General features: G+C 40.9%; 1 protein-coding gene across 13 annotated transcripts in view; it reads right to left on the reverse strand.

Annotated features, from left to right (window-relative positions):
- Positions 1 to 21,983, reverse strand: part of heph (polypyrimidine tract-binding protein 1 heph) — a 1,355,684-nt gene that overhangs the window by 556,730 nt on the left and 776,971 nt on the right. Inside the window, exon 1 of one of the 13 annotated variants that reach the window (XM_067137379.2) lies at positions 17,597 to 17,672. The exons of the other annotated variants lie outside the window; for them this stretch is intronic. The gene's annotated coding sequence lies outside the window, so the exon portion shown is untranslated. Of the gene's footprint in view, positions 1 to 17,596; positions 17,673 to 21,983 lie in introns of those variants that run through there. 13 annotated transcript variants of the gene reach the window in all.

The raw sequence follows: 21,983 nt of genomic DNA on the forward strand, positions 1-21,983 counted from the left end.
GTATGGCTTTTAGTGCCGGGAGTGTCCGAGGACAACTTCGGCTCGCCAGATGCAGGTCTTTACATTTGACTCCAATAGGCGACCTGCGCGTCGTGATGAGGATGAAATGATGATGTAGACGACACACACACCCTGTCCCCGTGCCAGCGAAATTAACCAATTATGGTTAAAATGCCCGACCCTGCCGAGAATTGAACCCGGGACCCCTGTGACCAAAGACCAGCACGCTAACCCTTCAGCCATGGAGCCGGACTGAGGGCAGAAGAATGCGAGGATTATTTTGCGAATTTCCAGTGAAACATGCGCATCAGCTGCGCACCGAGCCTTATAACTTATAACATACCGTATTTATTATCTGGTATTGCCAAACTATTAATTTTTAAATTTAATTGTATATTTTTTTAATTTTTCTTATGCAGACATGTCTTACGGCTACAATGGGACAGGACAAGGCTAGAAATGCGAAGGAAGTGCCAATGGCCTTAATGAAGATTTTCCTGGTGTGAAAAATGGGGACTACGGAAAACCATCTACCAGGCCTGTCGACACCTATATTCGAACTCACTATATCCAAATGCCAGCTAAAAGCTATATGCCTCGAACCACGTAGCCAACTCGCCCGACAGTGGCGATGTAGGACTGGAAATCCTCATTAGGTACTCCGTATCTTTGGCAGAGGAGAATGAGGTGACTAAGAAATTCAAAATATTGTAGGTGTAGCGTTGGGCAGCAAGCGTTTTCTATTATCGTTGTTCACAATATATTTCTTTTCAAAATGCCGGGAACTGTGCTCTGTAGGATACCATTTAATAGTAAATTGTGTTACTGGTTATTGTTCCTAGCAACTACGTTTTACGAAGACACTGGGGCTCCGGAATTGTGTCCCACAGGAGTTTCTTTACGGTGCGGTAAACGTACCAACATAAGGCTGACGTATTTGAGCACTCTCAAATACCACTGGACTGAGTCGGGATCGAATCTGACAACTTGGGGGGCTCAGAAACCCAACGCTCTACCGTCTGAGCCATTGTTTAGTCAGCTCCAACAAACAAATAACGAAGAAAAAAAAAAGAGAGGCCTACTGTATACATGCTGGACTGTGTTACAAGTACATGCAACATAATTCTGCTGATCACCAAAAACTGTGTACATTACGAAACTTATTTGAATTACGATAAATTCTCTATATCGTTATTACGGTTTGTGTAACTGTATGCCGTACACACAGACGGCATTTTATGCAGTTAATTTATTTCATCTAATCTATTAAGAATAACGCACTATGAGCGGACGAAACGGTATTGATGGCGCTTAAACTATGGCGCTGATATTTCGACTTGGCACGACCCGAAGTTCTGTAGCAGTCATATTAGCCACTTTATAGCTTCCTTCTAGAATGTTGGTCCGATGGTATTTGAAAGTGCTAAAATACGTCAGGCACATGACGATAATTAACATGCACGCAAAAGAGCTGCTACGGTACATAATTCCATCACTTAGCAGTCTCAAAAAACAAACTTAGAAACGTTACATAAAATGTACTAGACCCTCACAGAACATGGGATACAGAACCTACGATCATAAACGCAGACAGGTAAGAGGCGAGTGGCAATCCCAACGCGGAAAAACTATTATAAATAACTACGATTCTACATCGGCTGATAATAGCACACTGCACCCGCGAGCCCTTGTGAGTGTAGTCGACTTGTTCCCCTAAGCAACTGTAAACTAGCTTTTCAAGTCCAGAAAACGTATTTATTTCCAACACAGGGAGCGTCTGAATCGCCGGTTAGCTGGCAAGCAGCACCGCACACATGGTCCATATGTACACAATGACGTCACTACACATCCTGTTGCTAGCCACGCCTGCCAATACTACGAACAGAGGTGGCACCGGTCATTTTTACAACTTTCTCGAAACAACAGAATCAAATAGTGTATAAAGAATGAAAATAATATTTTTTAGAAAAGTAGCGCGGTTGTATTCCATATACCATTTTGCAAGGTGGATAAGTCTACATGATCAAATACTAATACAATAACAATAGACATGATATAGGCTTTTGGGCTAATGCCGTGTCAAGAAAATAAAGTAAAATTCTTTCATGTTCAGCGTCATCAGAAGAAAATCTCGACTGTCCACGAGAATTTCACCTTATTTTCTTGACACAGCATAAACCCAAAAGTCGATATCATGTCTAAGTACGGGCCGTGAAAGCATCAATGACGTATAATAACAACGTTAATGGTTTTAGGTCGCTTATCAAAAATCCAGTAAGCAATGAATCGATTAAATAACCAATTAAACACTGAAGTACACAGGACAGCGGACATACTATTAACTTGAATCTTCCACATGAAAAACAAAGTACATGAAAACAGGAGGATATTAAATCTCCATTAATGAGGAAATAATACCGTAATAGCCTACATACTGTAGCTCAAACTGTATCGTGGGTATGTGTGTGTGTGTGTGTGTGTGTGTGTGTGTGTGTGTGTGTGCATTGTGCAATGGAGCATTTAGCATGGACAGCAAGTAGTGCTGGATGTGTCATTAGTCTATATATATATAGTTATGTCTATTCATTGCTCAGAATTAAAAAAGAATGGCATTTCTGTACCGGTCGTGTCCACAGTAAAAAGGAAATGTAATATTTAATTTTCCCGTCATTCTTGGCTTCTACTACAGAGAACGTCGGGAAATTTAGCACTACAATCTAGGCTACTGTATAAATAATTTTATTCAGGCTGGGTGAAATGGTAGTTTAAGGGAAGGCCTAAAATTCAATTTTCAAATATCGTTACTAGGCCTACATAACAAAGGCTGTGAAGAATACAATTTCCCGATCATTTATGTCTCAAACAGTTTCACCGTAGCTGCTACGAGAACACTGAGGTTCTTACTGCTATCGGTCCTCTTGCTGTTTGTAATTTATTTATTCAAAATACAGTTGTTATTGATCTTATTATCAATTTCTTTCACATGCTAATTTTGATCCTTAGGGTTTTTACACCCTTCCCGAACTCTGCTTATTGGTTACTGTCATTTTTATTATTGCTTACTTTCTCATTATTCTAAAATATGATGATATTTGAGTCATCAGTCCGTAGACTGGTTTGATACAGCTGTCCATACCACCCTACCCTGTGTTATTTTCATTTCTACATATCTACTGCATCCCATATTTGCTCCGATCTGCTTGTCATATTAGTACCTTGGTCTACCCCTACTGTTCTACACTTCGCTCAAAAACCAACTCTAGAAGACCTGGATGTCTCAAGATGTGCCCCATCATTCTATCTCTTCTTCTATAACACCGCATTTCAAAAGCTTCTGTTTTCTTGCTTTCTGAGCTAGTTATCGTCCATGTTTCACTTCCATACAATGCCACACTCCAGACAAAAGTTTTCAAAAACATCCTTCTAATTCCTAATATCAATGTTCGAGGTGAACAAATTTATTTTCTTAAGAAAGGCCTTCCTTGCTTGTGCTACTCTGCATTTTATGTCGTCCTTACTTCTGCCATCATTAGTTATTTAGCTACCCAAGTAACAATAGTCTTCTACTTTAAGACTTCATTTCCTAATCTAATATTTCCTGCATCACCTGACTTTGTTCGATCGCATGCATTACTTGTGTTTTGGACGTATTTATTTTCATCTTGTACTCCTTCCCAAAGACTGCCCATACCATTCAGCAATTTCTCCAGATCTTTTGCAAAGTCAGATAAAATAACAATATCATCGGCAAATCTCAGGGTTTTGATTTCCTCTCCTTGAACTTGGATACCCATTCCAAATTCCTCTTTAATTTCCTTTATTGCCTGTTCTATGCAAACACTGAAAAGGAGGGGGGGGCACATTTCAGCCTTGCCTCACTCCTTTCCGGATTGCTGCTGCTTTTTCAACGTCCTCGATTTTTATCACTCCAGACTGATTTTTGTATAGATTGTAGATAATTCGTCGCTCTCGGTACCTGATCCACTTTCAGAATCTCAACCAGCTTGGTACAATTAACATTATCGAATGTCTTCTATATGGGCGTGCCTTTCTTAACTCGGTCCTCTCAGACGTAAAGTCAGGATTGCTTCACGTGTTAGCACATTTCTTCTGAAGCAAAACTGATCTTCTCCCAGCTCATTTCCAAATTTTCTTTCCATTCTTCTGTAAATAACACGTGTTAAAATTTTGCAGGCCTGAGATATTAAACTAATGGTGCGCTAGTTTTCACACTTGTCAGCACCGGCTTTCTTGGGAATAGGCATAACATTCCGCCGGAAATCAGATGGCATTTCTCCTTATCATACATCTTACACACTAAACGGAACAACCTCTCCAAGCTGGTTTCTCCTAAGGCAGTCAGTAATTCTTAGGGTTATGTCGTCAATTCCCGGTGCCTTGTTCCTACTTCTGTCTCTCAAAGCTCTGTCGAATTCTGACCTCAAATTGGGTCTACCATATCTTCAGCATCAACAGCCTCTTCTTGTTCCAGAACACTATCATCTACTTTTTTACCTTTATACAGCTGTTCGATATGTTCCTGCCATCTTTCTGACTTAGTCATCTTTCCCCAGAAGCGGTTTTCGATCTGAGCTTTTATATTCATACACCCATTTTCCTTTCTCCAAAGGTTTCCTTGATCTTCCTGTATGCAGCATTACCTTGCCTCTCCTAGGGCCATACAACATCCTTGCACCACTTTTTCAGCCATTCTTCTTTAGCTGTCCTGCACTTTCTATCTACTTCATTCCTTATTCGCCTGTATTCTTTTCTGCCCTCCTCATTTTTTGCATTATACTTTCGTCGTTCGTCAATCAGGTCTAGTATCTATTGAGTTACCCACTGTTTCTCAGGTGATCCTTGCTTTCTTCTTAACTTTTCTTCATCAGCCTTACTGAACTCATTCTTCATGACTCAATTCTTCCTCCACTGTGTTTCCTTCATTCTTTTCATTCAGTCCCTGTGTTACATGTTAGTTGAAACAATCCTCACACTATTTTCTTTCAATTTGTCTAGATGGCATTTCATGACTAACAAATTGTGATCGGAGTCCACGTCTGCTCCTGGGGAAGTCTTGCATTCCAACACCTGGTTTCTAAATCCCTGCCGAATCATAATGAAGTCTATTTGATACCTTCCAGTGTCTCCAACCCAAAAATTAGGGGGAAATTTAGCATCGTCACTAACACAGTTATCAAGTACATATCCTATTTTGAAGGATGGTTGCCTAGTTGTACTTCCTCTTAAAAAAATAATCACCAGCACCACCACTATCCTATTTTGTTTTCCCCGACTGTGCTTCGAGGTAGAAAGCTTTTGCGGCAATAAGAAAGTTCTTTTTTTTTTCTTTTTTGCTGTAATAAAAATTACTTTTGGGGAATATCGTACGTTTTTGCATATTTACTATCCAGCCCAGTAAAAAGAAAACTGGATTTGAAGGCCTACAATATTGGAAGCCAATACGTGCCTTTCTTTTATACCGGAAAGAAGAGAAAGATCAATGTTATTGGCTTTACGTCCCCACTAACTACCTTTTCGGTTTTCGGAGACGCCGATGTGCCGAAATATTGTCTCACACGAGTTGTTTTACGTGAATGTAAATCGACCGACACGAGGCTGACGTATTTGAGTACCTTCAAATGCCACTGGACTGAGCATGGATCGAACCTGCCAAGTTGGGGTCAGAAGGCCAGCGCCTCAACCGTCTGAACCACTCAGCCCGGCTCTCGTAGTTTTACTCAGCGTAATTGCTTCAAAATTCCCAAACATGTAAGAAAATAACTCAAGAAGTATAAAATGGTCCAATAAATTTCATAGTAAGTCCAAATAATGACGTATAATTTTAGAAAAAGACCCGAAAATACAAAAATGGCAACAAATTTTCATTAAATGGCCTAATGAATTTGCATGTCTACAATGTAGGAACTACGATCAGAATTTCCGTATAAGTTAGCAATGTCTGTTGTGGAACAATTTAAAAGATGACATGTCATCAAAATCCTAGCCCTGATAATAACCATAGTGTATTACGTAATAAACCTAATGCCCTATTTATTTTAAGCTAAGCTCAGACATACCAACTAAACAAAGTAGTGAATATACGTTTTAAGTGTGTGTGTGTGTGTGTGTGTGTGTGTGTGTGAGAGAGAGAGAGTGAGAGAGAGAGAGAGAGAGAGAGAGAAAGGGAGAGAGCGAGAGAGAGACGCATTGTTCTTAAATTCAGGTAGGAAATATATGTATTAAGTGGTCGTCCTGTAGCAAGATTCCCTCGCCTTTACTGTCAAACTTCCCGTGGTAAAGTGTTCTTTTCCTATTGTGTTAGGTCAGTGGTACTGTATCTCAAGATTTGTATTGTTAGGAAATATGTTTTTCGCAGTGTCATATAAGAGGTATTTGGGACAACTGTATTAATTAGATTTCTGTTACATGCATCTGTTGCAGTTCTAATAAGAATGTGATCATTAAATTAGTGTCAACTTCAGTGTGCGTGATCAATACTATGAGGGGTCAAAAAAAAAAGTAAATGATGGCTGATTGTTTGACCTTTTTTCCCGAAATAATCTAATATTCAGAAGACCCTAAGTCAATACCGAAGTAGTTCATACAAAATTGTTCTTAATTTTCTTCTCTTTCAATGGAACCAATAATTCCACGCATACAAAACATCTTGCTCAGCACAGCGCCCAACTATAAAAATTCCAAAACGCTCTCTACTTACTTACAATAATTCTCGTCGATCAATGTACAGTAATGTAATGATACACTATTAACATAAATTCCAACTGCACATCATGTTAAGTAAAATCACGCATCAATCATCAACCACTCCTTTGAGCTAGTCATAGGACACATGAAACACTATCCCTTAACACACCAATGAGCAGTTTCCTGTGAGCGGCAGATGGCACCCACCCTCGTCGGAGGATCTGCCTTAAGGGTACACCAGGCTAGCAATACCCACAAGATATTAATATTATTAGGCACATTACTTTCACATTTAAAGAGTGTTGATAAGAACGAAATATCAACCGTTTTACATTACGAATACAACCATGTATTGAAAAACCAGAACTAATGAATTCCTGTGTCTATGAATTTCATTAATAAAACTACCGGTCATTCCTCAATACGAGACAAAGAGTATGTCGTTCCCATATAACACTACATATTTCTTATTGGCTGACTTCAGATATAGTGCAATCAACAGCTGAAATCGTAGATGAATGCTATGTTTCAACAACTATGGCGGTTGGCTACGTCGGGATGGGTTAACGAACCCGGCAGGCAAAGCAGTCGCGAACATCCAAGGCCATACACAGCACGTCGGTCAAGTGGTTTTCGTATCCTACTCGTCAAGAACACGAGGTGGAAGGATTTCACTGCCCATAAGAAAACAAATTTTACAGCAAAATGGCACGCAGTGAAAATAAATATAATGCCAATAACAGCAAGCATGGTTCACCTTTATTACAAATTGAGAAAGGACGGGGTTCAATCATCGGTGAAAAAAGAACATGGAATACAGCAAAAATAATTCGCTTTGTAATACTAATAATAATAATAAAGTCCACGGCCTGTTTCCAGCCATTCGATCGGGTCAGAAATGCGATGAATGAAGCCGCCAGCTAGCGGCGAGGAAATGCATTGTGCCGGCTGCCGAAGGCTGTTGCACGCGGCAATGAAATATGAATGAAAATTACATTGGGGAGTGTTGCTGGAATGAAATATGACAGGAAAAACCGGAGTACCCGGAGCAAAACCTGTCCCGTGTCCGCTTTGTAGCTCCGTAGCTCAGACGGCAGCGCGCCGGCCTTTCACCTTTGGCTTCCGTGGTTCAAATCTCGGCCACTCCATGTGGGATTTGTGCTGGACAAAGCGGAGCCGACACAGGTTTTTCTCCGGGTACTCCAGTTGTTCTTGTCATCTTTCATTCCAGCAATATTCTCCAATATCAACTACAATTCATCTGCCAGTCAATCATTGTCCCAGAGGAGTGCGACAGGCTTTGGCAGCCGGCACGATTCCTGTCCTCACCGCTTCATTCATTCCATTTCTTACCCGGGGTTGGCGTCAGGAAGGGCACCCGGTCGTTAAAAAGGACCAAATCCATATGTGCGATACACTTCGAACCCGCGACCGCACAGGTGTGGAAAAAGTGCTACTGCTAATTATTATTACAAGGAACTGTTAGAATTACAATTTTTGTTTTCATCACTGCTTAAAATGAGTTAAGGTCTCTTTAGTGCAACTGTATTTTGTTTAAGTAAAAGTATTATATTCTGTCATAATCCCCTACAAGTTTTGATTTGTTGACAATCCACACAATTTGATTCGCTTCAAACGGAGAATCATATATCCTGATCAAATTACAGTCGTATCAGAGTACATAAATCCAGGACACTACAATCACAGCAGGCATGGCTTGTAGAGTAACTTGGTTGTAAACCACCGCCGTCTCAATCTCTATATACAGTTAGCGAGACAGCATCTGCCGTCTCTTTAGTCAGACACTTCAGTTTTCCACGTTTTGATTCCAACTGAATTATTTTAACGTACTCGTTGAAGTCATCGTTCAACCATTGTAAGTATTTTATCTGCTAGTGAACAGAAATGCACACAATCTGGATTCTTTTGCCGAATGTGCTAAGTTCTGTCAATGACGTCGTAAGTTGTGAAAAATCTGTAAACTGATTCCACGAAGCGCACCGTCGATTCCGCGTATGAAACGTCTACACATATGGTTTTCTTTCACGAAGCGAATAGCAGCAGTGACGCTGAGGAAATATTTGTACAGCAGAATATTAATCTTTTCCAAATTATTCTGTTTATTCGTAATACCGAACAGGCTTGGATGTCAAGTCTCTCTGGAGGGGATAAACTTCTTTAACATATTTGGAGGTGATGCCATTGCTGTCATTTCACTGTCTAGGAACTGGGTCCTCATATTTAACAAATGGTAATAGTGAAAACTGAAAAGAAGTTTACGACTAGGACAACGTGGATGAGTCACACAGGTTCTCAGTTTTCCCTCTCCAAAATGTTTAAACATTGGTTCTATGATTGTCAGTTAACATCATTAATCATTTCTGAACTAAAAGGGATAGCTCGGAGACTTCTAAGCCTTTAACGAGGGGCAGCAGGAATAGAGAACTTCTTTGAAAGTCCGTTTACAACAAAACACACCAGTTTACTCGCGAGAGCATGAGATTTTCCAATATCAGTGCCGCATACACCTTCAACACTGACACCGCAAACGAGCTTGTTACTGGTTAGGTCGTAGAGGAGCCGTACCTAATTAGCCATTTAATCGACAATCACTGTTACACTCCTCTCTGTTGGTCTGTGAGTTTTACATTCAGCTCTGTCTTTTCTTCACTAATTGGGAAATCCCGACAAATACTATCAACATCTTCCATTTAGGCTACCTGTCGAGAGTACTTTGTGACGGAGATGACACTAGACCAGGAGTCAAGCCATATTCGTAACCGTATAGGATACTATTCCCCACGCCACATAGTACTGTGTAATTTGTTCTGACCGCGCGGATTTTGTATTGCGAAACTTATGAATTTGATTTTTAAGATAAACGGTCTTTTGTTCATTATATTTAGCTGTTTTATTTACTTTATTCAGACTATCAATTTCTGAATCGGCTTCGAATTTCCTCTGTAGTCTTAACTTCGGTTGTTTACGGAGCGGAGGCTCTGGACGCTTTCAATCGGTGCCTCAGGAGAACCTCCGATTGAATGACAAGCGCGTAGTTTGAACTTGGTACGGAAAAATTGAACGCGCGTTTTATTTTTTTATTTTTTTTTTTATTTTTTTTTTTTTTTTTTTTTTTTATACAGCAAATTTGTAACGATTCGCTACTTTGCGCGAAACTAAGTCCCTCAGTTGATACTTGAATTATTTGGCGGTATTCGAGATACCAAGCTAACAGCTACGTAACCCAAACCTTGCGGTTGTCTGCTCGGTGAGTGAACGTCTGAACTGTTAGGCTCTTGTCCTCATCGCTATTGGACATAATTATATTCTCTTGTGCTGGTCCCTACCGTCCGCTGTCCTGAGAATGGTTTTTCTGTAATTTTCCATTCTCCTGCACTAAGGCGAATGCCGCAACAGTTCCTAGTATAAGCAACGGCCGCCAACCCCATGACTTTCACCGAACCGCCTTCACCGGATAAAATCTTCCTGGCCGTAGAGACGGTGTTAACGTCTAGGAGGCCGGCCGTCCCTATTAAGGACGGAATGAAAACATGGGTACTGGTGGTGGTGGTGGTGGTGGTGGTGGTGGTAGTAGGTAGTTACATCCTCGTTGAATCGTATGTAAACCCATTTTCTTGCGAACAGCTGAAAGTTCCTAGTGCTCTTACCGGAGCGGAGGTGCACTTCCGCTCGAAGCTTCAGATTCAATCGTGCCATATTTAACAGCGCACCACTTAGAGATCTGAACTCTTCCGTAGCTCGTAATTAATCATCTTATACACCTGGTCACGTCTTTTGCGCTTTTGACATATACACAGACATTAAAAGCGAATGCAAGTGTACATTGAACCCAGGGGCGTCACCAGGGTGGTTACCGGGGGTTAGAAACCCCGCCCCCATGGAATATTTACAAAAAATGATGATGCTTGTCGCTTAAAGGGGGCCTAACATCTAGGTCATCGGTCACTAATCATACGAAATGTAATGACAATTTAAAAGTCCAAAATCCTCCACTGACCAGAATTCAAAACGTGAGGACGAAGAATGAATGGATGGATATCAATTTATAACAATCGGTAGATCCGACCCGCAATGCCCCACATTCCCAGAAACTAGCGTTAAACAATAGTATTACTGACCTAGGGACTGCTTCTAAGCACAATACTAAATCGATGATCCAGGTCATCGGCCCCTACTGAGATAACTTGTTTGGTAACTTCTCCCAGACATGGAAACGTATCTCTGTATACGAACATGTTGTAGGATAAAACGTAAACGCATAACCATATTTCGTGTTCCAAAAAAACTACCAGCTCCCCACAGTAAATTTTTCAAAAGCAACTTAGGAATATGTTGCTCTGTCATTTGTTTCTCGAAAATCCAGGGACTAAACTGCATCATCCCCAAGAACTGTGTTTATAGATAAGCTAACTGTAAAACAAATATAATTACCGGGGTGAGTGGCTCAGCCGGTTGAAGCGCTGGCCTTCTGACCATAACTTGGGCAGGTTCGATTCTGGCCCAGTCCGGTAGTATTTGAAGGTGCTCAAATACGTCAACCTCGTGACGGTAGATTTACTGGCGTGTAAAATTACTCATGTGGGCCTAAATTCCAGCATCTTGGCGTCTCCGAAAACCGTAAAATAAGTTACTGGGACGTAAAGCCAAATTATTTTTATTTACAAACATTATCTTCGTTAAAATATAACTGAACGTGTGTTATAGTAGTATTCAGAATAGAATTACCCGATTATACATTTCCCCCCGCATTCTTAGGGTTTTGGCCTTAAATATCTCTTGCATTATTTATGACTCATCCATGTTTTCTCTTTGGGAGGAATATCTCTATTAATAGCATTCCAAACTATACATTACAGTGATTTAGTTTTCAACGACGAGTTCTTGGAGTTTGTTTTAGATATTACCTTTGTGTGTGATATAATATATGCATGTTTTATTTGAACTTTCGTCACAGAAATGTACTCAATATTTATAAACCTTTCACGCAGTCGTTGGGATTGTTCTCCGTAAAGACTTATATCGGCTGTATTTACCGACGACTCCAATTCCATGGTTAATGATTAGCGTGCTGGCCTTTAGTCACAGGGGTTCGATTCCTGGCAGGGTGGGGAATGTTAACCATCATTGGTTAATTCCGCTGGCACAGGGACTGGGATTATGTATCGTCTCCATCATCTTATCCTCATCACGACGCGCAGTTCGCCTACAGGTGTAAAATCAAAAGACATGCATCAGGCAAGCCGAACATGTCCTCGGACACTCCCGGCACTAAGTCATACGCCATTTCCTTTTCTCTTTTTTCTTTACCAACGACTAATTCAGTGTACATAATTAAATGATGTGCAGGGTTTGTGGTTATAGTAGTTCGCTATTTGAACAGAACAAAAGAAACATGTAATTCCCGACCTGGGAAGCAGTGCTATAAATGGCCTAATTTGTAACCTTTTCTTGTTCTGATTTAGATTACCTTATCTTGAATGACCAATCGGTCAATCTTGGCTACTGATTCAACCTACTCTATTCTGGTACTAATGTAATGGGAATATTTCCATAATAATAATAATAATAATAATAATAATAATAATAATAATAATAATAATAATAATAATAATAAAGGCAGGAATTTGTATAAATTCTTTAAAGGTAGGGCCTACATTTTTCTGAAAAACAATTAAATCTATGTGGATATAATGTTTGTTGTGGTTATCCATAGGGTTTGCATCTAAAAGATATGAATTTTGTGTGGATGAAAATTATTATTTTTTGATGAAAGATATTAAATGCATTCATAATTCTGAACGACTACACATTCTTTACAAAGAGGTATTGTGTGGAATAGTAGTGATATAGATCAATTTCTGCGTATGCAGGCAACGCATTTTATAGGGTGCCTACATTCACGGCCATAAGTTTGAAATTACAGCCCAATATATCCATACAACTAGTGCTGCGAACAGCAGGCGGCCCTCCGGTAATCTCCGAAGCTCCGCAACCGCTATGCCTCCGTCGGTAGTACCAGCGATTACCGGAGTAGCGTTGTAATCGTATTATCCGATTCAATGAACAAGAGGGCCACCTCCTCTTCACAGCGCTACTATGTACATACGTCGTACCTCATAAAAGGATGGTGAAAGTGAGGTGAGGTATGGATTAAGCGGACCTGAAGACGAAGAGTTCTAGATTTTACTACTTTCTTACTTGGCAGACCAAGACTGTCTTACAATTTACGACTGGGTTATGAAAGTGAGTCGAACAAGTGTACCGGCTCACAAGTATTGGTTTCCTTTTCCTCGGAGAAATAAATAATACTATCGGTTTTACGTCCCACAAACAAATTTTATAGGTCGATAGGTGTGTCTGAGAACCTTCAATACCAGTGGACTGAGCTGACATAGATCCCACCCATTTGGGCTCAGAACGCCAGCGCTCGGAAGTCTGGGTGAGCCATCCAGCCTAGCCCTCATAAAGATTGGCCCTAACAGATTCGAATTCTTCGGGAAAGGTGCCAGTAATCGTGTCCAGCTATAAAAAAAAGACACTATTCAATGTCACAAAACCCATCAGCGCTAGTGTTTACAGTACACTATGTCTTCTGGTAGGAGCTAGAGCAATTTTGTTAGTTTCATTGGTCTGTCTCAGTCTCATCCTTGGCTTTGACAGTATTAAAGTAACGAGCTCGATAGCTGCAGTCGCTTAAGCGCGGCCAGTATTCGAGAGATAGTGAGTTCGAACCCCACTGTCGGCAGCCCTGAAGATGGTTTTCCGTGGTTGCCCATTTTCACACCAGGCAAATGCTGGGGCTGTACTTTAACTAAGGCCACGGCAGCTTCCTTCCCAGTCCTAGCCCTTTCCTGTCCCATCGTCGCCGTAAGACCTATCTGTGTCGGTGCGACGTAAAGCGAATAGCAAACAAAAAGACAGTATGAAAGTGACTGAGATAGGAGTGATGCTAGTAATGACATTCCTTCTGCAGCCAGTACCTGCTATGAATGGTGAGAAAATGTTGCTCATAGGGTCAGTTGGTCATAAATTTCAGTGGGCTTGGCAGAATGATATGTAACAGCAACTTCTAGCTCAGCGAGGGAAACTACCTCACTCCTCATTTCCCTTTCATTGATACCTACGGCCATCTACGAAAGCTACTGGTGGAGCTGTTGAGGATACAACCAGCCTTCACAAAGGCTGATGCAGACAGGAAATTGTACATAGATGAAATAAATAAAGATAAACAAATAGTTGAATCCAAGAAGTCGTAGGAAGAGTTTGGTAATTACCTGGAAAGCTAGGTGAAGCAGAAGGGAAACTTTCTTTTTTCTAGCTGCTTTACGTCGCACCGACACACATAGGTCTTATGGCGACGATGGGACAGGAAAGAGCTAGGAGTAGAAAGGAAACGGCCGTGGCCTTAATTAAGGTACAGCCCCAGCATTTGCCTGGTGTGAAAATGGGAAATCACGGAAAACCATTTTCAGGGCTGCCGACAGTGGGGTTCGAACCTACTATCTCCCGAATACTGGATACTGGCCGCACTTAAGCGACTGCAGCTATCGAGCTCGGTGAAACCTTTCTTGACAATAGTAAAGTATCTTAGAAAGGGAGGAAAAATGAAGTGTTTTTGGTAAATTAGGGGAACTCATTTATAACCCAGGGAATCACTGGACAGGTGGAAGGAATATTTTGAAAATAGTGGTGGTGATTATTGTTTCAAGAGGAAGAACGACTAGGCAACCATCCTCTATTAACATTAATCACATAGAAAAAATGGAAGGGGTTCGACACTCCAACAAATGAAGGTATCGGTCTATGAAACATAAAGGGGTCACGAAGGGCGTGAAAATGCAGACAGGAAATTGTACATAGATGAAATAAATAAAGATAAACAAATAATTGAATCCAAGAAGTCTGCCCAGCCCTCGTGACGAATTACCGTCGAGACCTGAAATGAAAAGGGACGTCGGATAGGATAGATTAAAGTGAGGAGTCTGGTACAAGTGGAAGCAATGCCAGGGCTCAGCTAAGGGCCCCGTAGTCACCAAACCACACTCACAAGTTAAAAGCCGGCGGTACCCCTTGCTGTCCCCTCTTACTACAGACAGAGGATACCGAGGGTGTTATTCTACCGCCCCCACCTACAGGGGAATAATTTGGAAATCTAAACGTTAAAGGAAATCTTTCTGCTGAAGTTGCGGACAACCGAGCTCAAAGGAAGGACGACGAATGTTGGTGAAATTACGCTTGGTAAATGCATTCCATTGTCATAAAGCAGCAGGAACAGATTAGACGTAAATGGTGAAATATAGTGGGAAGGCAGAAATTAGCATGGAACAATACATACAACACACGACTTTTATTCGTGTGTGTGTGTATAGTAGAGAGGTACGAATTAAATATCTCGAGTTTTCATACTTCAATTCTGACACACCTTCACCAGTGTATATAAAAACACCTCAGAAATGAAACTTACCCCAACTTCAAGTAAGAATTTTCCTAACGCCTAGCCACTTTATAAAGCCAACGGAAAATAGCTCTGCAAAACAAAAGATAAATAACAACTGTCCAACCAAACAGTGACAGTTAAAATGTCTAACACTACGTTTAAAATGTACTGAAGGTCACTTTAACCGAAAGAGAAAACAGACCAAACACATGTTTACCTTAAAAATATTTATTACCGGGCGAGTTGGCCGTGCGGTTAGAGGTGCGCTGCTGAGAGCTTGTATCCGGGATAGTGGGTTCAAATCCCACTGTCGGCAGCCCTGAATATGGTTTTCCGTGGTTTCCCATTTTCACACCAGGCAAATGCTGCGGCTGTACCTTAATTAAGGCCACGGCCGCTTCCTTTCCACTCCTATCTCTTACCTGTCCCATCGTCGCCATAAGACCTATCTGTGTCGGTGCGACGTAAAGCCACCAGCAAATATATATAAGGCAAACATTCAAGAGTACACTTACGTCTGACTCATTGGCTGAATGGTCCGCCTTCCGTTCAGAGGGTCTCGGGTTCGATTCCCGGCCGTGTGATTAATTCTTCAGACTAGGAGACTGGTTGGTTGTGTTTGTCCCAACACCATCTTCATACTCAGAAAAGGCGCTACACTACCAACCACTACAGAAACAATATTACATCCCTCCATATAGGATCAGTGTCAGGATGGGCATCCGGACGTAAAACAGGGCCAAATCCACATGTGCGCCACAGTTCGCACCCACGACCCCACAGAAGTGGGAAAAGCGGCAGAAGAAGAATTAGATTCAAGATTACACTTACGAAACCAGCCCAGTATGAAATCACTAAAGTTCATCTGAACAATGCGATCTTATTTATCGAAATTTAATAGTTTTAACCACCAGAGAATGAAGAAAAACGATGTAGACCAGGTAATAGGGAACGTAGGTGGCCCCGGAGTTTTCGCAAGGAGGTCTTGGGATGGCTCCATTACTATTCATTCAGCACTGTCTAGCAACTGGGGCACTGTACCGCGTTCCAGCACTTGAAACTTATATGAAGGATTAAAACACATACTGTAACCCGAAATTGCTCTACTACAACGGTAAAAATTAGTTCAGCATCAAGGAGAGATTAAAATAGTTTCAGTCAAACAAGTTGAAGTCGGGGGAAGGGTGACTTTCCTTTGACCAAATTCATCTAGAGATGAAAGCTTAATCAGATTTCTTAATATTACAATTTGCTTTACGTCACACCGACAAAGACAGGTCTTACGGCGAAGATATAAGATAGGCCTGGGAGTGGGAAGGAAGCGGCCGTGGCCTTAAGGTACAGCCCCAACATTTGCCTGGTGTGAAAATGGGAAACCACGGAATACCATCTTCAAGGCTGCCGACAGTAGGGTTCGAACCCACTATCTCCCGGATGCAATACATAGAAAATGATGGACGGAATGCTGAACATTTATTTAAATCAACAGGCTGTTACGATATAAATAGAATAAATATAATAGAAATAATATTAAAATTTCTCGGTCGCAGAACATTAAATGTATTTCCAGCTACACAAAAGGTAAAATGTGCATAAATGTAGCGTGTAATAGGTCCACGGATATAATCAGATGTATGCCATACATAAAATGAGTTTTTCTGAGTTGGGGGAATGCAGGACACTTCCAAACTAACTTAACTTATATGTTCCTTTCGTAGACATATTTATCCGACGAGTGAATTTTCTTCGGTAGCAGTTTTCTTTCAGCATCGGAAAACAATACAGTTACACGCTAAATTGATCTGAACGTGTCTGTGTGGAGGGGTATTATTGAAGAAAACATTCGCTCCACAGAGGCATAAGTTCAGGTAAACAGCACAAGCTCAACAACTAACCCATCATTTGTGCAGAAAAAAATTGCTGGAATGTTTCCATCCAGCAACATTCCACTGTTTTTTCAGAGAACCATTTTGCTACTTCATCATTTAACCAACGATGCACATAACAGAAAACAATCGAACACTTCGTTGTCATCAATACAGTTCATTTACCAGAAAGTTCTGTATAAATAACCACCACATATTTTGTATCTCTAAGCAGGGGCAGTACGGTAATTAAAAGAACTAAATTATAACACGAGACGTAGAAATCTAAATCTACAAAATGCGGGTATTACGGGACGAATGGTCAGCTTAACAATACAATATACTGTAATAATGTGCATGGGGTTGAATACTTCCCAAGTTTCTAGGAAACCATGATGTAGTAGAGTACAAGAAGCGTCACAAACAATACACGTGAAGTTAACATTTGAAGGCATAGTTGTTAGAGCACCGATAGCAATGTACTGCCAAACGCATCATTAGATAACACATTTCAGAATACACTTTCCATCTAAAAAGAAAGAAGATGCAATCATATTAAGGAACTTACGACAGGAAAACGAAGAGAAGAAAACACGCCACAAGTTCAATACGCACGCCCTGAGCACCAGTAAAACTAGACTGGGTGATTTCTCAACAAGCAGGGGGTAGCTTGTTTCATCCCTTCCACATGCACCGGTTATACCTGAGTTTACGCCGTAGGGAGGTTATTGTCACAGCTGCCTGCCATTGTTCGACAAGCTACGCTCGCTTGACTGGCTTGCATGACCTTGGATTCGTTCGCTGAGCCAGTAACCTCATGTTCCACCAGACCGCGCTACAACTCCACTGACGCTATGTTGCCTGAAATGGTCTTCAATCCACAAGCTGAATGCTGACATGAGCTAGGCCTGCAGTGCATTTCTAATAGAAGTCGCAGCCTACAATATTATTATTGCCGCATTGAAATGAACTGCAATCGTAAGTAGACCAATCCCTTTCGATAAGACAAACAATAAACAGGACAGGACAGCAAATTGTACGTGCTGTTCAACGAAACGTATGTAAAAATCGTACCTCTGCACTTTCCAGACACATCCCAGTGGAGGTGAGCTCAAAGTGCAATTTTAACCACAAATATGGATTCTTACCATTCGTAAATCTCTGGCCGTACCGGGAATCGAACCCGAGCCTCCGACTGCGGTAGCTAAGAACGATAACTGTTACACTACGGAGGTGGACATGCATTATAATACGATATTCGAAGATAAGGTCACATGTGAAATAGTACCATTCATAGAGTACGTCACGTGGAGTGCAGTGATGTGTGAAGATTGTTAGAATTTTGGATTAAATCATGAAGACTTCTTCGAAATAGAAATGGATCGACCGGCAAATTCAGATCATAAATCTAAAAATCTGGTGCAGCAAAGGCATTTCCCCTCCTGACAGGCTACATTCCCCAATACAGTTAAGGAAATCGTGTAGCAAATAACAAGGAAAATGGTTTCCATTATCCACGGATAACATGAACATTTTCACACGTTCGTAAACACACTGCTGTTAGGAAGACCAGCTTAATACAGTTTCGTATTTCAGTCTTGATACAATTCGCAGCAGGTAAGAAATACGTAATTTTACACGACTTGATATCGTGATCTTAATCACGAAACCTCCAGTTTTACGTAGAATCCGGACCATAGATGTGCGATTTTTTAGTTCAAAATACCACGTGCAATAGCTGAGATTCGAACCGCGAACGCCTTGGTCACTCTATCACACCCCTCAGATTTTAAAATTAGTTCATGATCATTCTCGTGTATGTGTGGGTGGAAATAAGCTGGACAACTAAGCAACAGACGTCAAGACTTTAAAATTTTGATTTAGCCATATATAGAACACGTGGTCACCTGTTCAGATGTCAAAGTATGAACCAGAAAGATCCGTAGTTACTATGCAAAGTACTTTGGCATCCGTGCAATCTCTAGTACGTAACTACACAGATCAACCTAAGCACTGTTTAAAGAGCAAGAAATATTTGATCTTCTTCTTCTTCTTCTTCTCATCATTTTCCCGAGTCATCTGAGGGAGGCACTAATGCGGTACCTAGTTTTACAATCAGATTCCCTCCATGACACCATCCCTATGCGGAGGGAAATATTCACTACTGCGTCTCTCCGTGGAAATTAGTAACATGTTATATAGTATGCAGGTAAAGATGCGTATTAAGCCAGAGGAATTAATCAAACTTATCAGGAATCGATTCCCGGGATTGTGTATAATACCACAGATACCACTGTTGCCGGGCTGAGTACCTTAGGCGGTAGAACACAGGCATTCTGACTCCAAGTTGGCAGGTTCAATCCTGACTCAGTCTGGTGGTATTTGAAGGCGTTCAAATACTCCAGCCACGTATCGGTACATTTACCTGAACATAAAAGAATCCCCGCGGCACACAAGTCCGGCACCAAGGCATCTCCGAAAACAGCAAAAGTAGTTAGTGGGACGTAAATACAATAACATTACTATGCTTATAAAATTATTACTATTATTATTATTATTATTATTATTATTATTATTATTATTACTAAATCACTGTTAGCAAAAATGCCCCAGTTCATATTTCGACAATTTCTGAAACAAAAATATGTACGTGCACTAATTAATTAATCATCGGGTAAAACACGCTGTAATTATAACCAAGTAGGCGGAAGAATATGTATAGCAGCCCACAAACAGGTCTGAAATCAAATGCTTTTCCTGGTGAGTTTCTTGGTGTAACAGGCAGGGTGTAATAAGACGAATAAAAAGAGGAATATTCTAAATGAGTCATATATCCCCTAAAAATTCAAGAACGAAATAATTTAAAATATTTTGGAAAATGTAATGATCTCAACCTTTATTATTAAATTTGTTGAAAAAAGTAACGATTATTAATAATAATTCCAGATATACTGAAAAGAAAAACACATTAAATTACTGCAATGGTTAAAAATATGGGATTATTCCATCAAAATCGGTTGCGTTCTGTAGCACACGTCGTCTATGCCCAAGATAGTGGGATCGCTGACATCAGTTGCATAATCGTTTAGTCATTGAGTCTGAGAGAGGTCAATGAAAGTAACAAATTTATTCTAGCCCATAACAGAAGGCATAGTGCATTGTAAACACTACATCTCAACAGCGAAGGCATCATCTACCTTAGTTTCTGCAATTAGTTCGATTTGTACAGATACTCACATGACATGTGAGAAAAGTGTAGGAGCTTATTACTGAACCAGAACTTAAAATCTGATCAAGGATACTCCAACCAGCTATCAAAGAGGTAACTCGAACAATGAAACAAGGCACAAAGAGCAATAGAGCAATAAGCACATGATGTACGTCAACACTTTGCCTCTTCTTCTTCTTCTTCTTGTTTGTCTACCGCTTTTCCCACACCCTTGGGGTCGCGGGTGCGAACTGTGTCGCACATGCGCATTTGGCCCTGTTATACGGACGGATGCCCTTCTTGACACCAACCCTATATGGAGGGATGTCAACACTTTGCCCCCAATAACCCTATTACAACTGTGCGTAATGATAAATATTAATTAAACACATCAAGTATCATACAGTTTCCCACAGCCGCAAGCGTAAATAATACACAGCAATATTTAATAACACATTCATCATTTTCACCCTGACCTAGCTCCACACGTGAAGGGAGGGAGATCCGGCAACAGCGCTCTAAGAAGCGTCTGGCATTCTTCCCCAGCACCCCTGTCACCAGCTAGCGCCCGAGGGGTGGGGTGGCCGCAATGCGAGGCAACAGGAATGCCAACATTGAACCACAGAGTTACATTTTCCAGCATCTCATTTTCAACGTGCTGCAGTCACTCAAGGACCATCACGTTACAGAAAACACAATAAATGGTAAACCACACTGAACACCTAAGATGGAACAGTGTGTCTAGGTCCGTTTACCACGAAAGTTAGAATAAACGCAAGTCGATATTCTCTAGTGACTGACTCGATGATGGAATATGACGACAGAAAAAAATCCTGAATCGTTCATTCATCCCAGCTGTTGTACGACTACTTTATTTTCAATTTGCCTTAAGTCGCACCAACACACGTAGGTCTCATGGCGATAATAGGTAGGAAACGGCTAGGAGAGCGAAGGACGCAACCGTGGCCTTAATTAAGGTACAGCCCCAGCACTTGCCTGGTGTGAAACTGCGAAACCACGGAAAACGATTTCAGGGCTACCGACAATGGGGTTCGAACCTGGTATGTCCCGAATGCAAGCTGATAGCTACGTGACCCAAATCACGCAGCCACCTATTCGGTGTTAAGACTACGGTAGGGAATACTTACCTCTACCAGCGAAAGAATATGGCACGAATTCAGACAGACTTTCCGATCCGAGGATGCCTTACAGTGGAATCGAAAGTTCTGAAATGATTTCACATTCTACATTTGAACATCAATCTCTAAGCCCATAGGCCGATCTTGTCAGATTTCGAAGGGTCATTAGACTCCACATCCAGGAACACGAATATCTGTGAAGTTCCATGGAAGTGAACACTTGTCTATTAATAGAAAGTAGTTGCGCGGAGCGTAACTAGTTCGGATCAGATTTGGTGGTAATGCACGGGCCAAAGATCCACCACATGCTAGTCAGGATATCAAATGCACACTCAACGCACTTATACCTGCCTATAAACAACAGTTAAAATAATATGGTTCTTTAAATAAATTATTACTTGGATAAAGCCTCGACATGTTTTCAGATATACCAAAGTGCCACGTCTTCGAAAAAAACATTAGGTTACATTAGGTTACGATTTCCCCTGACCTATGGTTATGATATGAGACATTAGCATTGTTTTAAATACCTCCATATTTTATAACAAAATCGTCATATTACAAAATAATGTTATGCACTGTTAATCGCGGACTACAGTATATTATAC

Source organism: Anabrus simplex, chromosome 1, assembly GCF_040414725.1.
Source record: "Anabrus simplex isolate iqAnaSimp1 chromosome 1, ASM4041472v1, whole genome shotgun sequence".
Taxonomy (NCBI): domain Eukaryota; kingdom Metazoa; phylum Arthropoda; class Insecta; order Orthoptera; family Tettigoniidae; genus Anabrus; species Anabrus simplex.